Source organism: Nyctereutes procyonoides, unplaced genomic scaffold (genome assembly GCF_905146905.1).
Source record: "Nyctereutes procyonoides isolate TBG_1078 unplaced genomic scaffold, NYPRO_anot_genome, whole genome shotgun sequence".
NCBI classification, from domain to species: Eukaryota; Metazoa; Chordata; class Mammalia; order Carnivora; family Canidae; genus Nyctereutes; species Nyctereutes procyonoides.
This window is the reverse complement of record NW_026575128.1, coordinates 2,525,153-2,547,210: the sequence shown is the minus strand read 5'-3', so window position 1 is coordinate 2,547,210 and position 22,058 is coordinate 2,525,153. Positions and strand designations below refer to the sequence as shown.

The 22,058-nt window shown below is 40.6% G+C and overlaps 1 pseudogene; it reads left to right on the top strand.

Moving 5' to 3' along the window:
* The first annotated feature begins 8,479 nt into the window (after window positions 1–8,479).
* On the top strand, window positions 8,480–21,624 carry LOC129520831 (zinc finger protein 684-like; annotated as a pseudogene).
* The last annotated feature ends 434 nt before the right edge of the window (window positions 21,625–22,058 follow it).

Below are 22,058 nucleotides of genomic sequence, written 5' to 3'. Positions count from 1 at the left end.
ATATATACATACCCACTCCTGTTAGATCGATTTAGCCGGAATCCTCCCTACCTCTGATGTTTTCTCTTAGTAATTTTCCATCCATTGATCACCCTCGCCTCTACTCCTTTGTCGTAAATTCCCATTTGCCCATAATTGTATTCACAGTTGAGCCCAATCTCTCCACCCGACTAGAATTCCATTCCAGGGGCACCTGGGTGGCTCAGTTGGTCAAGCATCTGCCTTTTGCTCAGGGTGTGATCCTGGGGTCTTGGGATCGAATCCCACATCGGGCTCCCTGCTCCGTGAGGAACCTGCTTCCTCCTCTCCCTCTGTCTCTGCCTCTGCCTCTCTGTCTCTCATGAATAAATAAATAAAATCTCTTAAAAAATAAAATCCCATTACAGTGGTCCTTATACCTATTGCAGTGGTCCTGAATAAAGTCTGCTTTGCCATCTTTAGCAAGTGTCCTTGAATATCTTCTTTCTTCAACACCCTGAGTATTTCAAGAGGCCACATGCTGATTTCACTCTTGCAGTTCTAAAAAATTTGGAACTTATTTCTTTTGGAATTGTCTTCAGCATCAGTTTGACAGCTATGCAGGAAATTCTTTAGGTATTTATAGTCACAGGACTTGCCTTTTTCTTGGCTCAACTATTTTCTCGTTTTCTATATGAAATCCTCATTTTGCCCTACTTAGTTTTACCATTCCATCCTATCTCCCTTCCCCAAGCCTGTGCCTTTCATCTGAGAAATTTAAACTACTTAAGGCTACGGGGAGGGAGGAAGCAGGGAGCTCTACTGTTGCCAGCATGATGTGAGGCCCCTTGAAAGAGCAGTTGTGTAAGTCAAGGTGGCAAGAAGTGTGCAATGATCTGTTCTGGAAATAAGAGAATAAAACAAGGGAGTTTTGATTGTAATATATCAGGGTACCATAATCTGGGTTACATAAATTACTTTGCTCCCTCTTTTACATGGAAGTAACAATACAGTAGAAGATAAAATTATTTCCAATACTGGGCAAATATAAATGGCTTGCTGGAAAGCGTTTGTCGCTGATCTCATTGTCTTAGGCTGTACAAGATTTTGGCAAGAAGACCAAAACTATGCTTGGATCTATCCAAACATCTCAGATTCCCAGAACTCCCTAGTCTACTTGTGCTCTCTGGCTGAAACAGCCACACACAATTTAGTTCAGAAATCCCTTGATTTTTCCCACCTCTAAGAGTTTGTCATACCTTAAGATTTTCCTTTGTTCATTCTATAAAGAGAACACTCAAAAATGCCTTCTCTCTCCTTTATTTATACATAGATGGTGGATTGGCATTTCTCCCCCAATGAAACTGTTCATTTTTCTGGTTATATCACACATGCTAATTTTTAAGAGTCAAATATAAAAAAAATCTAATGAAGAAAACAGAAAAAGTGGAAAAGGAAAGTCTGAGTTTAAGAGTCTTCATGTTCTAGGAAAAGATAAGGAGAACCTTTAGGTCCTCTAAGATGTAAAAATCTTTAAGGGTAACTAGAAATAGAATGTGTGACTTCTGTATCTGAAAAGAGGAATCATGAAAACTTAAGGGCAGCCCAGGTGGCTCGGCAATTTAGCACCTGCCATCAGCCCAAGGCGTGATCCTGGAGACCCAGGATCGAGTCCCACGTCTGGCTCCCTGCATGGAGCCTGCTTCTTCCTCTGCCTGTGTCTGCCTCTCTCTCTTTCTCTCTGTGTCTCTCATGAATAAATAAATAAAATCTTTAAAAAAAAAGAAACTTAATAAATCCAACAGTGATCAGGAAAGATGAAAGGTGCAGAAAAAAGGTAAATAGAAAGTAAACAAAGGCATAAATAAATAATTGCCTATCAATAATAACGGTAACTGCAAATGGGTTAAAATCACCTGTGATGAAGAATAACTTCCATTATAATTTTTCTAGAAGTACTTTTTTATTTGGAGAAGGAGGGGGGAGAGAGAGAGAATCTTAACCAGGCTCCATGCCCAGTGCTGAGCCCAATGTGGGGCTTAATCTCACAACCCTGAGATCATGATCTGAGCTGACATAAAGAATCCGACACTTAACCAACTGAGCCACCCAGACAACCCATTCTTTAATAAATTCCTTTGCAAATTAAAAACCTCTAATTTCCAGTGAGCTAGAGCATACCGCTGGACACTTCCTGCCACCTTGACCCACTCAGCTGCCCTTTGCTCACTACTCTGGAGCCCTCTATGCACTTCTTTAGTACACTGTGGTGGTTCTCTGAGGAGGGGCAGGAGCTGGGAGAGGAGTTTCAGCCCCAGTATTATATGCTTTCTGTACCATGATTCAAAGTTACTTAAATTGCTTCATTTCTTTGCATGTTTGTTACTGATTTAATATGCAGTTAGGTTCATTTTCTTCTGTTTGCATTTTAATTTTAGGGTTTTTGTTTTTCTTTTTTATTTAATTTACTTTTTCTTGAATTTTCAAACATACACATAAAAAGAGGGAATAGTATAATGAGTTCCCATCCATGTACCTGCTTCCTACTTCAACAGTCAGCAATTTGAGGCCAATCTGTTTCTTTATATTTGTTCCCAATATCCATCCACTCTCAAATTAATTTTTTTTATAAATTAATTTTTATTGGTGTTCAATTTACCAACATACAGAATAACACCCAGTGCTCATCCCGTCAAGTGTCCCCCTCCGTGCCCGTCACCCATTCACCCCCACCCCCCGCCCTCCTCCCCTCAAATTAATTTTTTAAGTGAATCACAGAAACCAGTCACTACATTCATAATACTTCAACACCTGTCTCTAAAAGTCAAGGATTCTTTTTTAAAAACATGACCACAATAGGATTGTCCCTACTAACAATAATTATTATCTCTACTAACAATACTTATTTATTTTTAAACAAATATTTTCAAGCTTCAAAAGTCAAACTATATTTCCTCCATTCCATTGCCACTTCACTCATTTATGATTTATTCCAGGTTCTTACACACACACACACACACACACACACACACACACATACATATAAATATATGTTATTATTATATATTCTTCTTTTATCTTAAACACGTATACATATGTTATTATATATTATTTTATCTTAAACACAGTAGCATATTACTACATAATGTTTTGCATCTTGCTTATTTTTTTCACTTAATATATGTATCAGTCGTGGTCCAATGAGGAGACAGAAGCCACGCAGGGAAAGTTATCAAATAAGAATTCTTTGAAGTTTTTTTTTTTTTTTTTTTTTTTTTTTTTTTAGTAATCTCTGTACCCAACACAGGGCTCAAACTCATGACCCCAAGATCAAAAGTCATATGCTCTTCCAACTCAGCTAAGAGACTGTGACTCTTCAAGATTTAAAACAGCTCTTGGAGCCCCAGACCACACAGAAAGTGAGCTAAGAAAGCCACACAAGGAGGACATAATCTCCAAAGCCCTTTTTGGATGGGGGTGAGGATAATGCAAAAGGAAAATTAGAATTGTTTGAGTGGAGTCAGGGTCAACAGTTTAATTATCACAACCGCCAAATCTCACTGGATCAACATTAAGATGTAAGATTAGAGCTCAAAGAGGGAGCCAGGGCCTATGGAGAATAATGGACAATAACAAACAACAATTAGTGAAAGCTACTCCCAGAAAGGAGAACCAAGACCGAAACAAGGCTCATTTCTCACCCTGCAGGGAGTGTTGTATTCAGTATGAAAATGGACCTGTGGTCTCTTCCACTTGCCATCTTTCACCATGGGAGTGTATATTCTTATCATTCTGTACCCTGTACCCTCTGCCAAATCAAGTTGTGTGACATACAGAAATTTGTCTCTTTAGGTCACAAAGATCAAGTGGCCACATCTGGACTTCATAAAAAGACTACCATTTATCACCTCTTATTTAAACACTATTGTGCATAACCCAGAAATCCTGAACATGGGAGTTTTGTATTGTGACAGGATGAGAATTTTTGGGTTTCTCCGTTGGAAAGAGGGGGACAATATTTTGCCTTCAGAGGGGAACATGAGTTGAATTTTTGGTGACCAGTAGTTAATACATTTGCCAAATGTTTCTAACTTTTTTTTAGGCACTGAGTAGGATTGAATTTCCATTTTTTTCCATGTTTGGATGATGCCAAGGGATTAGTTCTGGCCCATGAATTATAAACAAAACCAAAGAATTATTTCAGTTATAGTACTTAATGGCTGATACAAGACCCTTCAAAACTGGATTTACTTCTGGCATGCCAAAGGATAATGTTCAAGATGGGAACTACTCCTCCAGCTGGATCTTCAGTGACAGCAAGGAACTTCATGCTGTTTTGCAATGGATGTGTAGCAAGTGCAAAACATAAATACTTGAGCCCTAATCTTACATCTTAATCTTGATCCAGTGAATTTGGGGGTTGTAATAATTAAACTCTTGACCCTGACTCCACTCAAACAATTCTAATGAACTCAAACAATCCTAATGAACTCAATCACATTTAATAAGCATAATATATTCTAAAGACTGAAGACCCTCTTAATATCAGGAATGTATCTAAAAATATCTAAAAATAGGCTTTCTTAAAATGCAATTTCTCAAGAATAAAAAAGTAACAGATTTACTTTTAAAAATTCTGATTTTCTATAATAGTGCTGCCTCTGGAATAACTCAGTTATAATTACCTAACATCATTTTGTTACTACTATGGGCAGAATTGTGGTCCACCCACTGTCTCCCATTCATATGATCAAGGCATAACCCCAGTACCTCAGAATGTAACCATATTTGGAGATAGATATTTACATAGGTAATTAAATTAAAATAAGGTCTTTAGAGTAGGCCCTAATTCAATCTGACTGATGTCCTTATAAGGAGAGGAAATTTGGACACTGACATGCATGCAGAGGAAAGATCATGGGAGGACACAGCTAGGAGACCATTTGCAAGCCAAGGAGAGAGAGCTCAGAAGAAGCCATAGCTACTGAGACACTGGACTTACAGTCTCTGGAACTGTGAGAAAATAAATCTCTATTGTTTAAGCCTCTCTGTCATATTTTGTTATGGCAGACCTAGCAGAATATATAGTCACTCTATTAAATATTTAAATTCCTGGCCTAGATTGAATAACATGTTCACCCCTTTGCAGGAGTGCAAGAAACCTTTATTTATGTTATCACCAAGAACCCATGTAATAGGAACAGTGCAGTCTCCCAAAAGAAGAAATAAGGAGGAAGTGGGCTGAGCAGATGTCCACTAACATTCCATTCCTTTGAATGTGGACATCTGTTAAATAACCGTGGTTCAACCATCAACATAAAAAAATTTACCTCTAATACAATACTATTATTTAACCTGTCATCCATAAAATTCCCCAACTGTCTCAATAATGTTCTTTTAAAAAAATTTTAGGAGGAGAGGAGCAGAAGGAGAGGGAAAGAGAATCCCAAGCAAGTTCCATACCCAGCATGGGGCTGAGCCCCCAGCTGGGGGCTCAGTCCCACAACCCCAAGGTTACTACCCCAGCCAAAGTCAAGAGACTGAGTTACCCATGCATCCCTCCATAATGTTCTTTTTAAAATAAATTTTTTAATTTGGGAATAATTTTAGATTTATAGTAAAGCTTCAAAACTAGTAGAGAGCTCCCATATGCCCCTCACCTATTTTCCCTAATGTTAACATCTCATGTTATTGGAGTACAACTAAGAAACCAACACTGGTACATCACTATTAACTCCAGATTTTATTCATATTTCTCTAGTTTTTCCACAAATGTCCCTTTTCTGTTCTAGGATCCAATCTAAGATACTACGCTGCATTTAAACCAATGATGTTCTTTTTAACCATTTGGTTTTTTTCCAGTCCAGGATCCAAACCAGGATTACCCACTGCATTATATTTCTTTAGATTCCTTTAATCTGAAACAATTCCTCAGCCTTTCAACATCTTTCATGATATTGATATTTTTGAAGAGTATAGGCCAAGTAATTTGCAGGGAAATATCCTGTTCCTCAGAAAAATTCATTAGTGTCTAATAAAATGGAACACTAGCTCCATGAGGGCAAGTATTTTTATATGTTTTGTTCACTAGTACAGATCTAAATCAATGTGTGGTACATAACAATAGCTCGATCAACATGTTTTTGTTGAAAGAATATTAAAAATATGCTTACAGTAATGTCTAACAGTATACACATATTTTCTTTTAATTTTTAAAAGGATTTTATTTATTTTTAAAAAGATTTTATTATTTACGAGAGAGAGACAGAGACAGAGACAGAGACACAGGCAGAGAAGAAGCAGGCTCCATGCAGGGAACCGCATGTGGGACTCCAGGATCATGACCTGAGCCAAAGGCAGACGCTTAACCGCTGAGCCATCCAGGCGTCCCCACATGTTTTCTTTTAAAGGGTGGGTGCACAGGGTTGAGGGAAAAAGGTTTTAAAAATCCTATAGAAGAGAAAATATCACAAACCTAGTCTGGGGAAAGGGTTTTGTTTTTGTTTTGCATACTATAACTCATGGTGGAAATGATCATTCTGGGAGAATTTTGGGAGAAATGAACATTCCCAATAAGAAATTTTAAAATGACTTTAATAGGATTAAGACTTGTAGAAATCAGCCGTTTCCCCCACCTTGATGCCTGTCAGTTATACTCTTTCTGTAGCTGACCAAAAATGATTATGTAATCCATCTGTTTTCCACTTACAAAGTCTTTTCCCTAAATGAAACTTGAAATTGGCCTCTTGCCAATGTTCCTTTATAGCAAGACATAACAAACAAAAACAAAACAAAAAACCAGAAACTTTTGAGGGGCGCCTGGGTGGCTCAGATGGTGGCAGACTACTGGTTTCCGCTCAGGTCATGATCTCAGTGTCTGGGATCCAACCCTCTCTGGGGCTCCCAGCTCAGCAGAGAGTCCGCTTCAGAATTCTCTCTCCCTCCGCCTCTCCATCTACTTGTTCTCTCTCTCTCTCTCTCAAATAAATAAATAAGTCTTTAAAAACAACAACCAAATCTTTGAAACATACTCAAAATTAGGCTGCCTAAAACAAAACAAAACAAAAAAACAAAACCCTTTCTAACAGGGCTCTAATACACTGAACAATTTATATTTTAAAATTATTTGACAAAACTTGTTTATGTTATTCCTGTGTCACTAAAAGAAGTTAAATTATTTTATTTTTATTTTTTTAGTTAAATTATTATTATTATTATTATTTTTAAACAACAGTTCTTTTATTTTTTTTAATTTTTTATTTATTTATGATAGTCACACACAGAGAGAGAGAGAGAGAGGCAGAGACACAGGCAGAGGGAGAAGCAGGCTCCATGCACCGGGAGCCCGACGTGGGATTCGATCCCGGGTCTCCAGGATCGCGCCCTGGGCCAAAGGCAGGCGCCAAACGGCTGCGCCCCCCAGGGATCCCTAGTTAAATCATTTTTAAAAAGAAAATGAAGGGATCCCTGGGTGGCTCAGTGCTTGAGCGCCTGCCTTCAGCCCAGGGCCTGATTCTGGAGGCCCAGGATTGAGTCCCATATCGGGCTCCCTGCATGGAGCCTGCTTCTTGCTCTGCCTGTGTCTCTGCCCTTCTCTCTCTCTGTGTGTGTCTCTCATTAATAAATAAATAAAATCTTTAAAAAAAAAAGAAAATGAAAGAAGAAATTATAATTGGCCAAGGTATATTTTTATTTATTTATTTATTTATTTATTTATTTATTTATTTATTTATTTATTTGACAGATGCAGAGATTACTTTTATTATGTTAGAATATTCCTTAATGGGTTGGCAATTATTCATGTGAAGGAGAGTTCAGAAAACAGATTTATGACTGTATTAGCCTTGTCCTTGATTAGAGATTTATAAATCATACAAAAAATATTATTCTCTAGAGAAGGTTACTCTAGAAGTAGGAGTAGAAAAGGTCTAAGAGGCTGTGAACTTGGAAGAGCATCTCCCTGCTTGTCTGGCTGTTCCAGCTGGACCACAGACTTAGGTACAAGGATGGACATGTTTTCTCTGTTGGATTTAAAGCTTTACAACAGTTCAATGCTCTTTCCTGCATGCAACAAGTCAAAGGCCTAGTTAATTCGGTCAAGAGACTGAGTCACAAATTCATCAACTTTTATCTCTTTGGACATCTTATTCAGACACCAACTCCTTTTAATGAATTACTGTTTCCTACTTGCTGTATGTCGATATGGCATATACTTATTATATGTCACGTCTAAAATAATAAATAAAAAATTCCGTACACGTTTGCCTTCAATATGACCAGAGCCCTGGGCCATGAAGCTCAAGCGCCACCCAACCAGAAATCTCCACCAGGTGAAGAGGAAACTCCTACTGCTCTCGGGACAAAAACTCCACGAGCCTTCTGGGAAATGTAGTCTCAGGTGGAGTCCCTGGAGGACCCTGGGAAATCTGGGCGGGGCGCTCCTTCCGCGCACGCGCAGAGGGGCCGTGGGGGAAGTGCCGTGTGTTCTCCCGCCGGATTGGTCGCTGAGCTGTCAGTGACCCTGAACGGCTGGAGGGACAGATGAAGAGCAAAGACCGGCTGGTTCGTGCAAAAGAAGTAAACCTGTCGGTAACCCGTCTGCGCGGGAGCATTTGGCTCGGAGAAAGCCGAGGAAGGGCCAGGCTCCCGGAGCCCGGGTGTGGCTGGGGTGCGGCGGGTCAGTCGCTCTGTTGTAGGTGCTGTGCACTGCGCTGTGCACTGCGGACGGAGCCTGAGCATTGAACTTGCTCACCTCATTCTAGGAGCCTTTTTTTTTTAAAAAAGATTTTATTTATTTAGTCATGAGAGCCACACACAGAGAGAGGCAGAGACACAGGCAGAGGGAGAAGCAGGCTCCCTGCAGGAAGCCCGACGTGGGACTCGATTCCGGGTCTCCAGGATCACGCCCTGGGCTGCAGGCGGCGCTAAACCGCGGAACGCCCCCAGGGATCCCCGCTCTAGGAGCCTTTTGCCTCGCAGAGGACAGTGAACCCCCTGTCAGGGCCGCGGGGATGAGAACCAGCGTTCCCCGTGCCAGACACTGTTAAGCACTTTGCAAAGAATGTGGCATTTACTTGTCATGGTTACTCTGCAGGGTAAGTGTCCTCATCGTTTTACAGAGAGATGCGGAGTTGCCTGCTTCAAATCCCACAGCTAGTAAGTGGAGGAGATAGTATTCAAACTCCGCGCAGTTTTACCTGAGATTTCATTTCTTTTTGTAATGTAGTACTCTGCCTACAACAAAGAAGTTTGCATTCTTTCTGAGTGAGTGCTAAGTGAATCTCAACTTGTGATCCGTGATTTTGTTTTTTTGTGATCCCTGGTTTTTGAGAGAACTCTTGGTGTCTCTGCAGGAAGGCTGTGTAATTGAACCCGTGGGTCCCTCTTGCATGTTCCTGCCAGTTTTGGTTTCCAGCCGCCCCGGTTAAAATCTGCAGGAGGCCGACCTAGGGCCACAGGTGATGGTGAGTTTACAGACTTGGGGCCCAACGTGAAGGTTCCAGCTGAAGGAGTGTTGCTTCTCTGTCATCCAGTCCGTCTTTTCTAGAAGAAGGAAACGGGAGGAGACTGTCCTGAACTGTGACTTTCCAATCCCATTTCAGGAGAGACAGGCATCAAGGTTTGTCCCTCCTGTCTAGTGAGAGTAGGGCTTGACTCATGGCATTACCTGTGAGTGCCTTCAAGGACTGTGTGGGTAGAGGGGTCCTAAGTGTTTGAGAAGAGAGGTGAGAATTACAGAAAAACGGAGAGTTGGGTGTATGTGGTCAGACTCCACAGGAAGAGGATACTCACAGGAGGAGCCTGAGGGGTGTGATCAAGGAAAGGAAGAATCAGGACCTACTACCAGAAGAAACTGGTAGCTCTTTGCTAAACACATTTCCACCCCCCTCTCCATCTGCCTGCCCTTCCCTTTGTCGGTGTCTCCTCCCCTCTCCCCCTCTCTCACAAACACATCAGCACAGCTGTGTTCCCTTCATTTCCTTTTGGTCCATTGGATCTTTCAATATGAGGCTGGCTCCATACTGTTTGTTGTTACATTTGCCTTTTGGGGATACTGATTCTTTCTCTTCCCCTTACCTAAATGCAGAAATAGTTTACAGAGTAATTACAGACCGGGAGTGCTAGAAGGTCTTTTAGGAATCTTCTAGTTCCACTTCTTCATTTTAAGGAGGAATGAAACTAGCTCAGGGATGGCCGTTGAGTGCCTGCGACCTCACGGCTTGTTAGTGGCTAAGTCAGGCCCCAGATCCAGTCTTTAGTTTCCAGACCATTGTTCTTTTTCCTGCCTCACAGTTCCTTTGAGCCCAAGTTGCTTAATAAGTTTCTTTTTTAATATTTTATTTATTTATTTATGACAGACACAGAGAGAAAGGCAGAGGGAGAAGCAGGCTCCATGCAGGGACTCTATCCCGGGTCTCCAGGATCACACCCTGGGCTGAAGGTGGCACTAAACCGCTGGGCCACCAGGGCTGCCCGCTTAATAAGTTTCTTTAGAAAACGTGTAGCAAGGAGAAAACCAACACTAAAAGGGGTTTATCCATCAATTAATTCAGCAAACATATGCTAAGTATCTGTTGTGGACCAAACACTGTGCTGGTGCTTGGTGTACTGTCAGTGAACAAAATAGAGCCTGTTTTTCATGGAAGGAAATAAAAACCAAATGAACAGGTACAGAATCTGTGTTTGAGGAAAAGGAGTAAGGGTGTATGGAGTGATGGTGACAGTGAGGGAGGCTATTTTATATGAGGTGGTGAAGCAAAACCTCACTGCTAAGTGACTTGGAGAATGTAGACAGTGAGCTGTGCCGTATCTGGGTTTTTCCTGGGGAAGAACAGACCAAGCAGAAGAAATGTACAGAGATCCTGAGTAATCAACCTTGGTATTCTTTTGGAAGAATAGCAAGAAAGCTGAGGTCTGATCACGGTGAGCTGTAAGGGAGGGATTGAAAGGTTGAAGTAGACGAGGTTAGAAGAAGTGAAACCAAGATGGTGTAGGGACTTACAGACCTTGACTTAAATTTTATCTGTATCTTTGCAAATTGCATATCTGTTTTTATGTGTATATGTGCATATATATATTTGAAAAAAGTAATGCATTATAAAAAAACCTAGAAAGTACAACCATAAAAGTTACATATGACCCTATCTCTTTACACCTCTTAAGTAATAATTATTTACAGTCTGATATATGACCGCCAAGGTTGTGCGTCTCTGTGTCTGTGTCCATATTTTTTAAAAAGTGCAGGGAAGGATTGTACTAGTATTTTAATGTATTTTTTTCACCTACAAATATAGATGGAATGCCTTTCCATAACAATATCTTCCTATAGCATTTTTAAAAAACACCTTATTAATGGATATTTAGGCTGTTGTCACTGCTTTCATATTATTTTTTTAGTGCTTTCATATTATTTTTTTAAATATTTTTTTAAAGATTTTTATTTATTTATTTATTTATTTATTTATTTATTTATTTATTTTATTTTATGATAGAGAGAGAGAGAGAGAAAGAGAGAGAGAGAGAGGCAGAGGAAGAAGTAAGCTCATGCACCGGGAGCCCGAGGTGGGATCCGATCCCGGGTCTCCAGGATCGCGCCCTGGGCCAAAGGCAGGCGCCAAACCGCTGCGCCACCCAGGGATCCCTAGTGCTTTCATATTATAAGCAATGATGTGAAAACTGCTTTTTATCTCTCCTGTCCTCCCTTTTTTATTTTTAAAAATAATTACACTTTTACTGAGTGCTTACCATGAGCCATATATTGTTGTGAATGCTTTACATGCATTAATTTAGTTAATCTTCACAAAAGCCCTGTGAGATATGTACTATTATTATCAGCATTTTGCAGATAAGGAAACTGAAATACAGAGTGGTTAAGGTAGCTCTCTCAGGATCACACTGTTAGTAGGTGGAGTTGCTGAATTTGAACCTGCCTGCCTGGCTCCCCTTCCCAGGCTTTAATCTTTGCATCCATCCCTCTTTATTTCTTAGAATAAATTTCTGGGTGAAAAGAAATCACTAGATAAGAAATTAACAGTAAGTCGTGATAGATCAATAGGGAAGAAATGTTATTCTCTGCCCAAGAGAGAACATCCTTGTCTGGGTTTCCTACAATCATATCAGAATTAAAAGTGGAAGGGGATCCCTGGGTGGCTCTGCGGTTTAGTGCCTGCCTTCGGCTCAGGATGTGGTCCTGGAGTTCCGGGATCGAGTCCCACATCGGGCTCCCTGCGTGGAGCCTGCTTCTCCTTCTGCCTGTGTCTCTGCCTCTTTCTCTGTGTCTCTCATGAATAAATAAATAAAATCTTTTTAAAAAGTGGACAAGTTGATGCTTCCAGAATATGGACTTCTTGACTTGTTTGAAAAGTCATTCTTCCGCCAGTAGCCTTTTTTGTAGCTGGCATATGAATACTTATCTCTAGGCTGGAAAGGCAGAGAAAAATACCTATAGTCTTGTTTTCATAGATCTGTGTCCTTTCCCATGAGCATCAGAAAATGACCAGTTTCCAGGCAAGACATCCATCCATCCACCCATCTGTTCATCCATTTGTTCAATCAAATTTCACTTTGTTTTCTGGTAGATTTGCGGTGACTTTTAAGAATCCATGTACTAAAATGGAAAAGTCTCAATATATTAAAAAAACAGGAAAAATACAGATAGAAATTTAAATTGAACACAAGCTTAGAAAGCTGATATGAAGGCCAGAGGGTTTGCACACCATTTGCAAACATGTGTTTAATATTGGCAGTAATAGGAAAACCATATGCAGTCAGTGAATTCTTGGCCTTGTCCTAGAGAATAAGGTCTAACAATTCCATTGATAAAGGTTGGGCTGGCACAGACTATGAAAGAAAAATTTTGCCAAGTGTTTATTATGTAAGAGATTTGTTATGGATGCAATAGCAGTTTTCCTATGACCATTGTTTAGCGTCCTTTTGTATAAACATAATACATGAGGCTAAAACAATACTCACTGAACTTAATATTGTCTCTCTCTTTCCTTCTCTTCCTCTCTCCCTCCCCATATATATGTATGTATATATACCTGTGTGTATGTATGTGATGAGACAGTTTGAATGTGATTTTCTTCTCTCACAAATTTTAATTCTGAGTCAAGTATGTACATAGTACGTACATAGTACATAGAGTTGCCCCGTATAACTCACTCCAAACTCAGAACAATGAACAGAATCAGAGGAATTGCTCTGAATCCCCTCCACATCCCCCAAGTGGCCTCACTACAGGTTGAAGATGAATGTGCTGTTACAGGCATCAGTGAATTCCAGGATGTGGCTGTGGACTTCACCCCAGAGGAGTGGCAGCTGCTTGAATGTACTCAGAGGAAACTGTACTGGGATGTGATGCTGGAGAACTTTATTTATTTATTTATTTATTTATTTATTTATTTATTTATTTATTTATTTAATAAATTTATTTTTTATTGGTGTTCAATTTGCCAACATAGAATAACACCCAGTGCTCATCCCATCAAGTGCCCCCCTCAGTCTCAGTGGGTAAGGACAGTGGGTGATAACTCTTCAGTTTAACTAAGAATATACTCGTAAGTGCCCTTCCCTTAGGACTTGTGGAAGCTGTGGATGTTCTGAAGCTTTCCTAAGTTTGGCCCTGAATGGTAGCGGTTAGAGATTCTTAATCCTCTTTGAGATTATGCACAAACAGATAGTGTGTTTATGCTTCTACCTCTCAAATGGAAGAGCAGGATCTTTTCTGTTCTTTCCTTTTTAAAGATTTTATTTATTTATTCGTAAGAGAGACACAGAAAGAGGCAGAGACACAGGCAGAGGGAGAAGCAGGCTCCCTGCGAGGAGCCTGATGTGGGACTTGATCCCAGGGCCCCGGGATCACAACCTGAGCCAAAGGCAGACACTCAACCACTGAGCTACCTAGGCGCCCCAGTCTTGTCCATTCTAAAGTCTGTCATTCTTTCCAGGCCCTGAGACTCAAGGAGGCAGACCTGAATTGTGAGGTAGTCGTTTGTCTCTAGCACTTTGTCTCCAGTTCTGTTTTCTCATGAACAGGGGACCCAGTTACCAAAACAAAAGTCATCTTCAAGGCAATGCAAGGACAAGAGCCATGGATGGCAGAGGGAGAGAAGCCACATTGGCGCTATCCAGGTGAGTGAAAGAAAACCAGGCAGATGAGAGTCCTTGGAATTGAGATTCCAGTTGATCAGTGTGAGGGACAAGGTACCTTTAAAGCAACTCTTTCAGGAAGCACCTCTTAAAAGCCCCACACCTTTGGAAGTGACTGGGTGCACTTGACGTAATATCGTCAGATCCCCAGATGACACCTTTGCTGTCACTTTGCCCACATAGCTGCTCTTTCTCTTTGCCAGCTCTTGTATGGAGGGATATCCCTCTCCCCTGTGCCCTGGCTCCCTGCACCTCCTGTTCCATGTAGGTCCTTGCTTTGTTCTTTTAATTTGTGAAATCCTCATTCTTCTTCCTTCCTTGGTGTGTTCACAGATCTTTTCCAGACATCTGGTTCTTGTAAGGTAGTTATGTTGTATGGATTTGAGAAATAAGGAATAAGCTAAGAGTCTCAAGTGTTACACGAATATTCCCCCTTAATGGAAGGGAATCTGATCTCAGAAATAGTGAAAAACCCTCTTCTCCCCAATTTCCCTAATGTTACTATATTAGTGGACTTAGCATTGTAGGGATTTGAGTTTGGCCGTGATGATGTTACATTGCACAAGTTGCGGCATCATGGTAACAATCAGAACTGACCTTCTTGACTACAAAACATATAAAGGCAAAGTTGCTAAAAACTAGAAGTTTTGTGTTTCAGGTCTCCAGAGTTAATAGAAGTCATTAAGTGTGGAGACCAAAATGGGAAATGTTGATTTGAAGCATGTGGTGGCATGGGCAAAGCAGGGTTCTGGAGACTGTTCTATCTGGGAGATTGAAAGAGGTTATAAAAAGTAGGTGATTTTCAGGACAAAGTCATGTCAAGTGATAGAAATAACTGATCATAGATGCAAAAGGAATTTAGGTCTGGTCTTTTTTTAAAGATTTATTTATTTATTTGAGAGAGAAAGAGAAATTGTGGCAGGGGGTAGGGACAGAGAGAATCCAATCCCCATGCAGATGCAGAGCCTCATGCAGGGCTCTATCTCAGGACCCTGAGATCATGACTTGAGTCGAAATCTAGTTGGGATGCTTAACCGACTGAGCCACCCAGGTGCCCCATGTGTGTTTCATCTTTTAAATACCTTATATGAGTGGAATCTTACAGTATTTATCCTACTCTGATTGGCTTATTTAATTAGCCTAATGTCTTCAGGATTTATCTATATAGCTTATGACAGGATTTCCTTCTTTTAAAAAGTATGTATGTATATACTCTATTTTCTTTATCCCTTTATCTGTTGATTAACATTAGATTATTTCCAATTCTTGGCTATTGTGAATAATGCTGTGATGAACATGAGGATGTAACTATCTCCAGGAAATCCTGTTTTCAGTTTTTCTAATAAATGCTCAGAGTGGGATTGCTGGATCATATAGTGGTTCTATTTTTGATATTTTGAGGACATTCCATACTGTTTTTCACAGTGGCTGCACAATTTTACATTCCCACCAGCAGTGTACCAGGGTTCCAGTATCTTCACATCTTTGCCAGTACTGGTTATTTGTTGTTGTTGTTTTATAATAGACATCCTAACAGATGTGAGGTGTAATCTTATTGTGGTTTTGATTTGCATTTCACTGATTAATGATATTGAACATCTTTTCATATGCCTGGTAACCATTTATGTCTCCTTCGGAGATAGATAGGTCTATTAAAGTCCTTTGCCCATTTTTTTTTTTTGCCATTGAGTTGTGGGAATTGCTTATAGATTTGAGATCTTAATCTCTTATCTGATAAATTTTTTAAGATTTAATTTATTTATGAGAGAGAGAGAGAGGCAGAGACACAGGCAGAGGGAGAAGGAGGCTCCACGCAGGAAACCCGATGCGGGACTCAATCCTGGGACCCCTGGGTCAAAGGCAGATGCTAAACCACTGAGCCACCCAGGGATCCCCTCTGATAAATGTTTTAAAAGTATTTCTTCTAAATCATTCTGTAGGTTGCCTTTTGACTCTGTTGATCGTTTCCTTTGTTGCACAGAAGCTTTTGAATTTGATGTGGTCCCACTTGTCAGTGTTTGCTTTTGCTGCCAGTGCTTTTGGAGTCATATCCAAAAAGTCTTTGCCAAGACCAATCATAAGAAGTTTTCCCCCCTGTGTTTTCTTCTAGGCATTTTATAGTTTCAGATCTTACATTTAAGCCTTTAACACATTTTTGTATATGGTGTAAGATTAGGGTCCACTTTAACTCTTTTAGATGTATCTGGTTTTCCCAGATATCAGCCATTTGTTGAAGACCATCCTTTCCCCATCCTTCACTTTTTGAAGGATGTAAGCATGTAGGCATGCTTTTTGCTTTTGAAGACTATGTAAGCATGGGTTTATTTCTAGGCTCTCTCTTCTCTTCCATTGGTCTATATGTCTTATATTTATGCCAGTACTATACTGTTTTGATAACTAATTTGGTAGTATGGTTTCAAGTCAAGAAGTGTGAAGCCTCCTGCTTTGTTCTTCTTTCTCAAGAATATTTTAGGTATTTGAGTCCTTTGTGGTTCCATATGAATTTTAGAATTGTTTTTTTCTATTTCTGCAAAAAAAATGTCATTGGAATTGCGTTGAATTTGTAGATTGCTTTGGGTAGTGTGGACATTTTTTTTAATAAATTAATTTTTATTGGTGTTCAATTTACCAACATACAGAATAACACCCAGTGCTCATCCCGTCAAGTGTACCCCTCAGTGCCCGTCACCCATTCACCCCCACCCCCCACCCTCCTCCCCCTCCACCACCCCTAGTTCATTTCCCAGAGTTAGGAGTCTCTATGTTCTGTCTCCCTTTCTGATATTTCTCACACATTTCTTCTCCCTTCCCTTATATTCCCTTTCGCTATTATTCATATTCCCCAAATGAATGAGAACATACACTGTTTGTCCTTCTCCGGTTACTGTGGCCAAGTTAAAAAAGGGTGTTGCCTGAGTTCTTCTCTGGGATTTTGATGGAATCTTGTCTCACATTTAGATCTTTCATCTATTTTGAGTTTATCTTTGTGTATGGTGCAAGAGAGTGGTCCAGTTTCATTCTTCTGCATGTGGATGTCCAATTTTCCCAGCACCATTTATTGAAGAGACTGTCTTTCTTCTAGTGGATCGTCTTTCCTCCTTTATCGTATATTAGTTGAGCATAAAGTTCAGGGTCCACTTCTGGGTTCTCTGTTCTGTTCCATTGATCTATATGTCTGTTTTTGTGCCAGTACCACACTGTCTTGATGAACACAGCTTTGTAGTACAACCTGAAATCTGGCATTGTGATGCCCCCAGATATGGTTTTCTTTTTTTTAAAATTCCCCTGGCTGTTTGGGGTCTTTTCTGATTCCACACAAATCTTAAAATAATTTGTTCTAAGTCTCTGAAGAAAGTCCATGGTATTTTGATAGGGATTGCATTATACGTGTAAATTGCCCTGGGTAACATTGACATTTTCACAATATTAATTCTGCCAATCCATGAGCATGGAATATTTTTCCAACTCTTTGTGTCTTCCTCAATTTCTTTCAGAAGTGTTCTGTAGTTTTTAGGGTATATTTTGAGAACCATTTGAATGGTAAATGGTTCTCCAACCTTTTATTTTCAGGTTGTAGGTGTCCTTCTGTCTAAAATGAGTCTCTTGTAGACAGCAAATAGATGGGTCCTGTTTTTTTATCCAGTCTGAAACTCTGCGCCTTTTGATGGGGTCATTAAGCCCATTCATGTTCAGAGTTACTTGAACTTCTTCTTAAAGGGGAGTTTTAAGAGTCCCCCTTAAAATTTCTTGCAGAGCTGGTTTGGAGGTCACATATTCTTTCAGTTCCTGCCTGTCTTGGAAGCTCTTTATCTCTCCTTCCATTTTGAATGAGAGCCTTGCTGGATAAAGTATTCTTGGTTGCATGTTCTTCTCATTTAGGACCCTGAATATATCCTGCCAGCCCTTTCTGGCCTGCCATGTCTCTGTGGAGAGGTCTGCTGTTACCCTAATATTCCTCCCCATGAAAGTCAGGGACTTCTTGTCTCTTGCTGCTTTAAGGATCTTCTCTTTATCTTTGGAATTTGCAAGCTTCACTATTAGATGTCGAGGTGTTGAACGGTTTTTATTGATTTTAGGGGGGGATCTCTCTATTTCCTGGATCTGAATGCCTGTTTCCCTTCCCAGATTGGGAAAGTTTTCAGCTAGGATTTGTTCAAATACATATTCTGGCCCTCTGTCCCTTTCGGCGCCCTCGGGAACCCCAATTAAACGTAGGTTTTTCTTCCTTAGAGTGTCATTTATTTGCCTTAATCTGTCTTCATGGTTCTTTAATTGTTTATCTCTTTTTTCCTCAGTTTCCCTCTTTGCCATTAACTTGTCTTCTATGTCACTCACTCGTTCTTCCACCTCGTTAACCCTCGTCGTTAGGACTTCTAGTTTGGATTGCATCTCATTCAATTGATTTTTAATTTCTGCCTGATTGGATCTAAATTCTGCAGTCATGAAGTCTCGTGAGGCCTTAATGCTTTTTTCTAGAGCCACCAGTAGCTGTAGAATAGTGCTTCTGAATTGGCTTTCTGACATTGAAGTGTAATCCAGATTTTGTAACTCTGTGGGAGAGAGGGCTGTTTCTGATTCTTTCTTTTGAAGTGAGGTTTTCCTTCTAGTCATTTTGCTCAGTGCAGAGTGGCCAAAAACAAGTTGTATTGGAACACGGGGGAGTATCACTGGTCCCTCTAGCTGGTCTTCTGGGGGAGGGGCCTGTTGCGCTGATTCTCAGGTGTTAGCACTTGGGGGAGCTGCTCTGCCCCTGCCTGCTGCAGGGCTCAGCGGGGGTTGTTTACCCCGTGAGGTGTCAGGAGGAACAGTTGCAGTTGCTATGGCAACTCTGGAAGCCTGGATTCAGCCTCCGCAGGAACTACGGGGCTCGGGGGCTCTCAGCTCTCCGTCCGCAGGGCCTGGAGGCTCCGGGGCGGGGCCGCTGATCTGCTCAGCTCCGGGCAGGAGCGTCCTTGCTGTCCTGGGCCCTCCCGGCCTCTGCCTGTCCCGGGGGAGGCCGGATCCTGGGCTGTGTCCCGGCGCCCTGTGCTCCGGGGCCTGCGTTGTTGGATTCGCGCTCCCGCCCCGCAGCCCCCTCCGCGGAGCCGCCGCCCGAGCCCCTCCGAACTGCTCCGGTGCGTGCTGCAGCCCTTAGGGAGCTCGGAGCACTCTCCTGCGCTCGCAGGTGTCTGTTAGTGTCCCAGGGAGCCTGAGGGCATCCCCGCCCTCCTGGGTCCTGCTCCAACTCCCTGCGAGCCCCTTTCCGCCCGCCCGGGAAGGTTGGTGCAGCTCCTGCTCCTCCGGGACGAGGCTCTCCTGTCCTGGGGACACTCGCCCCGGCCTCAGCCCGGCTCCTCGCGGGGCCCCTCCCCCTCGGAGGCCTTTTGTTTCTTTATTTCTCCCCCCCCCCCCCCCCCCCCCGTCTTCCTACCTTGATAGAAGCGCGGACTTTTCTCACTGTAGCATTCCAGCTGGTCTCTCTTTACATCTCAGGCCGAATTCGTAAATTTTCAGGATGGTTTGAAGGTTATCTAGGTAATTTGGTGGGGACAGGTGATTTGGGGACCCTGCTCTTCCGCCATCTTGCCCCTCCCCCCTAGTGTGGACATTTTAGCAACATTATGTCTTCTAGTTCACCAACACAAGATGTCTTTCCATTTACTTGTCTTTAATTTCTTTCAGTAGTATTTTGTAGTTGTCAGTATACAAGTCTTTAACCTCCTTGTTAAGTTTATTCCTAATTGATTCTTTCTGATGCTATTATAAATAGGAACATTTTCTTAATTTCCTTTTTGGAGTGTTTCAGTGTATGGAAACATAACTGATTTTTTGTATGTTGATTTTGAATCCTGTAATTTTGATGACTTTGTATATTAGTTCTAATAGTTTTTATGTGAAATATTTAGGGTTTCCTACATATGAAAACATATCATCTGTGAACAGATATTTTTATGTCTTCCTCTCTAGTTTCAATGCCTTTACTTCTTTTTCTTACTGAATCTACCTAGCTAGGACTTCAGGGCTATGTTGAATAGAAGTGGTCAGGATAGGCATCCTTGCTGACCTTATAAATTTAAATTTTTTTTCTTTTTGTAATATGAGATTGGAAAGAGTAACTGGGAATGTTTCATTTATCACCTTTTTAGAAGTTAGCTGCTTACTTGATGATATACTAGAGAGACAGGAGGGAAGCAAAGACAATTTTTCGAATCAAGAGATATTCATCTTTGAGAAAACACTGACCAAGGAGAGAGTCCAAAATTGCAATCTGAAAAAAAAATAAATTGCAATCTGAATATAAAATTTATTTCTTCAAGACAAATACAACATAAATGTGAATCAAATGGAAAGAGTCTGCAACATAATTTGTACTTGCTTAGTTATAATAGAAGTTATATTGGAGAAAACTCTTGTGAATACAAGGAATGTGGAAAAGCTTTCAAAAACAAATTTTGTCTCATTAGACATGAAAAGAAGCCTATAAGAAAAAAAACCTTTGGCTGCACTGAATGTGGGAAAGCCTTCCAAAAGAAGTTTCATCTCATTAGACACGAAAAAAAAACATACGAGGAAAAAAAAAAAACCTTTGAATAGAATGACTGTGGGAAAGCCTTTAACAGTAAGGGACACCTTATAGCTCATCAAAAAATTCATAGTGGAGAGACCCTTTGTGTGCAACGATTGTGGGAAAGCGTTTATGCATAAAGCACAACTGGTGGTCCACCAGAGACTTCACACCGGAGAGAAACCTTATGAATGCCATCAGTGCGGGAGGTCATTCACTTGGCACTCTTCCTTTACCCAACATGTGAAATCTCATACACTTGAGAACTCATTTGAATGTAAAGAATGTGGGAAAACCTTCAAGTACAGTTCATCCCTTTATAAACATTCTAGAATTCATACAGGAGAAAAACCATACAGATGTAGAGAATGTGGCAAAGCCCTTGCAGACTCCTCAGTGCTTGTCATGCATCAGAGGATTCATACAAGTGAGAAACCTCATGGATGTACTAAATGTGGAAAAGCCTTCATCAAGAAGTCACATCTCCTTAAACATTACTCAACTCCTACAGCAGACCAAAACAAATGTAGTGCATGTGGGAAATCTTTTAACTGGACGACACATCTTATTCTCCATCAAAGAAGTCATAAAAACATGGAAGCTGCATGAATGTGGGAAAACTTGCAGTTAATTAGCCTTTTAATGAAGCAGCAAAGAATTCATCATGAGAATTGGATAAATGTGGAAAAGCATGCTCTGAAATTCATATTCTGTGATACTACTACTTTTATTGAGAAGATTACAGAAAATTTTGAGTTGTAAGTTGAAAATTGTACTATATAGTGTAAAACTGAGGAAGTTTGGGTAACCATAGATTTGAAATATATGCTATGCACTTACACAAAATTATATCTGTTATGGTGATGGTTATACGGCATGTGATTGTACTTACTGCCAATGAATTGTACACTTAAAATGGTTAAAATAGTAAATTTTATTGCAATAAAAATATATATAAGACTTCAAACTAGGATTATATCTGGTAAAATATCTGCTAAATACCATCATTGTCTCTTTAAACCTAAAATCACCATATGCAGGATTGCCAATTAGTGAAACTTATGGCTTACTGTATAGAATAAAGTTCAGTACCGTAAACTTTATCTCTAACCATTTCATGGCACCTGTGTATAGTTGTGGCTGTTGTTACTGAGCCTTCTGGAGCCTCCTTTTAAATAACAGAAGTCAGAGAGAGTGATGAAGTCTTGTACTGCCTCTGCTCAGCTGAGGACATTGGGTAATATATTTGATGTCTATGCAGAACACCAAAACGTGTGTGTGTGTGTGTGTGTGTGTGTGTGTATTTAATCCTGATTGGACACTGAAGAAAGAAAGCAGCTGTGTTTTGTAATACTTCAAGCACTTAATACAGGAAGAGACACATTTCTTCAGGTAATCGTGTAAA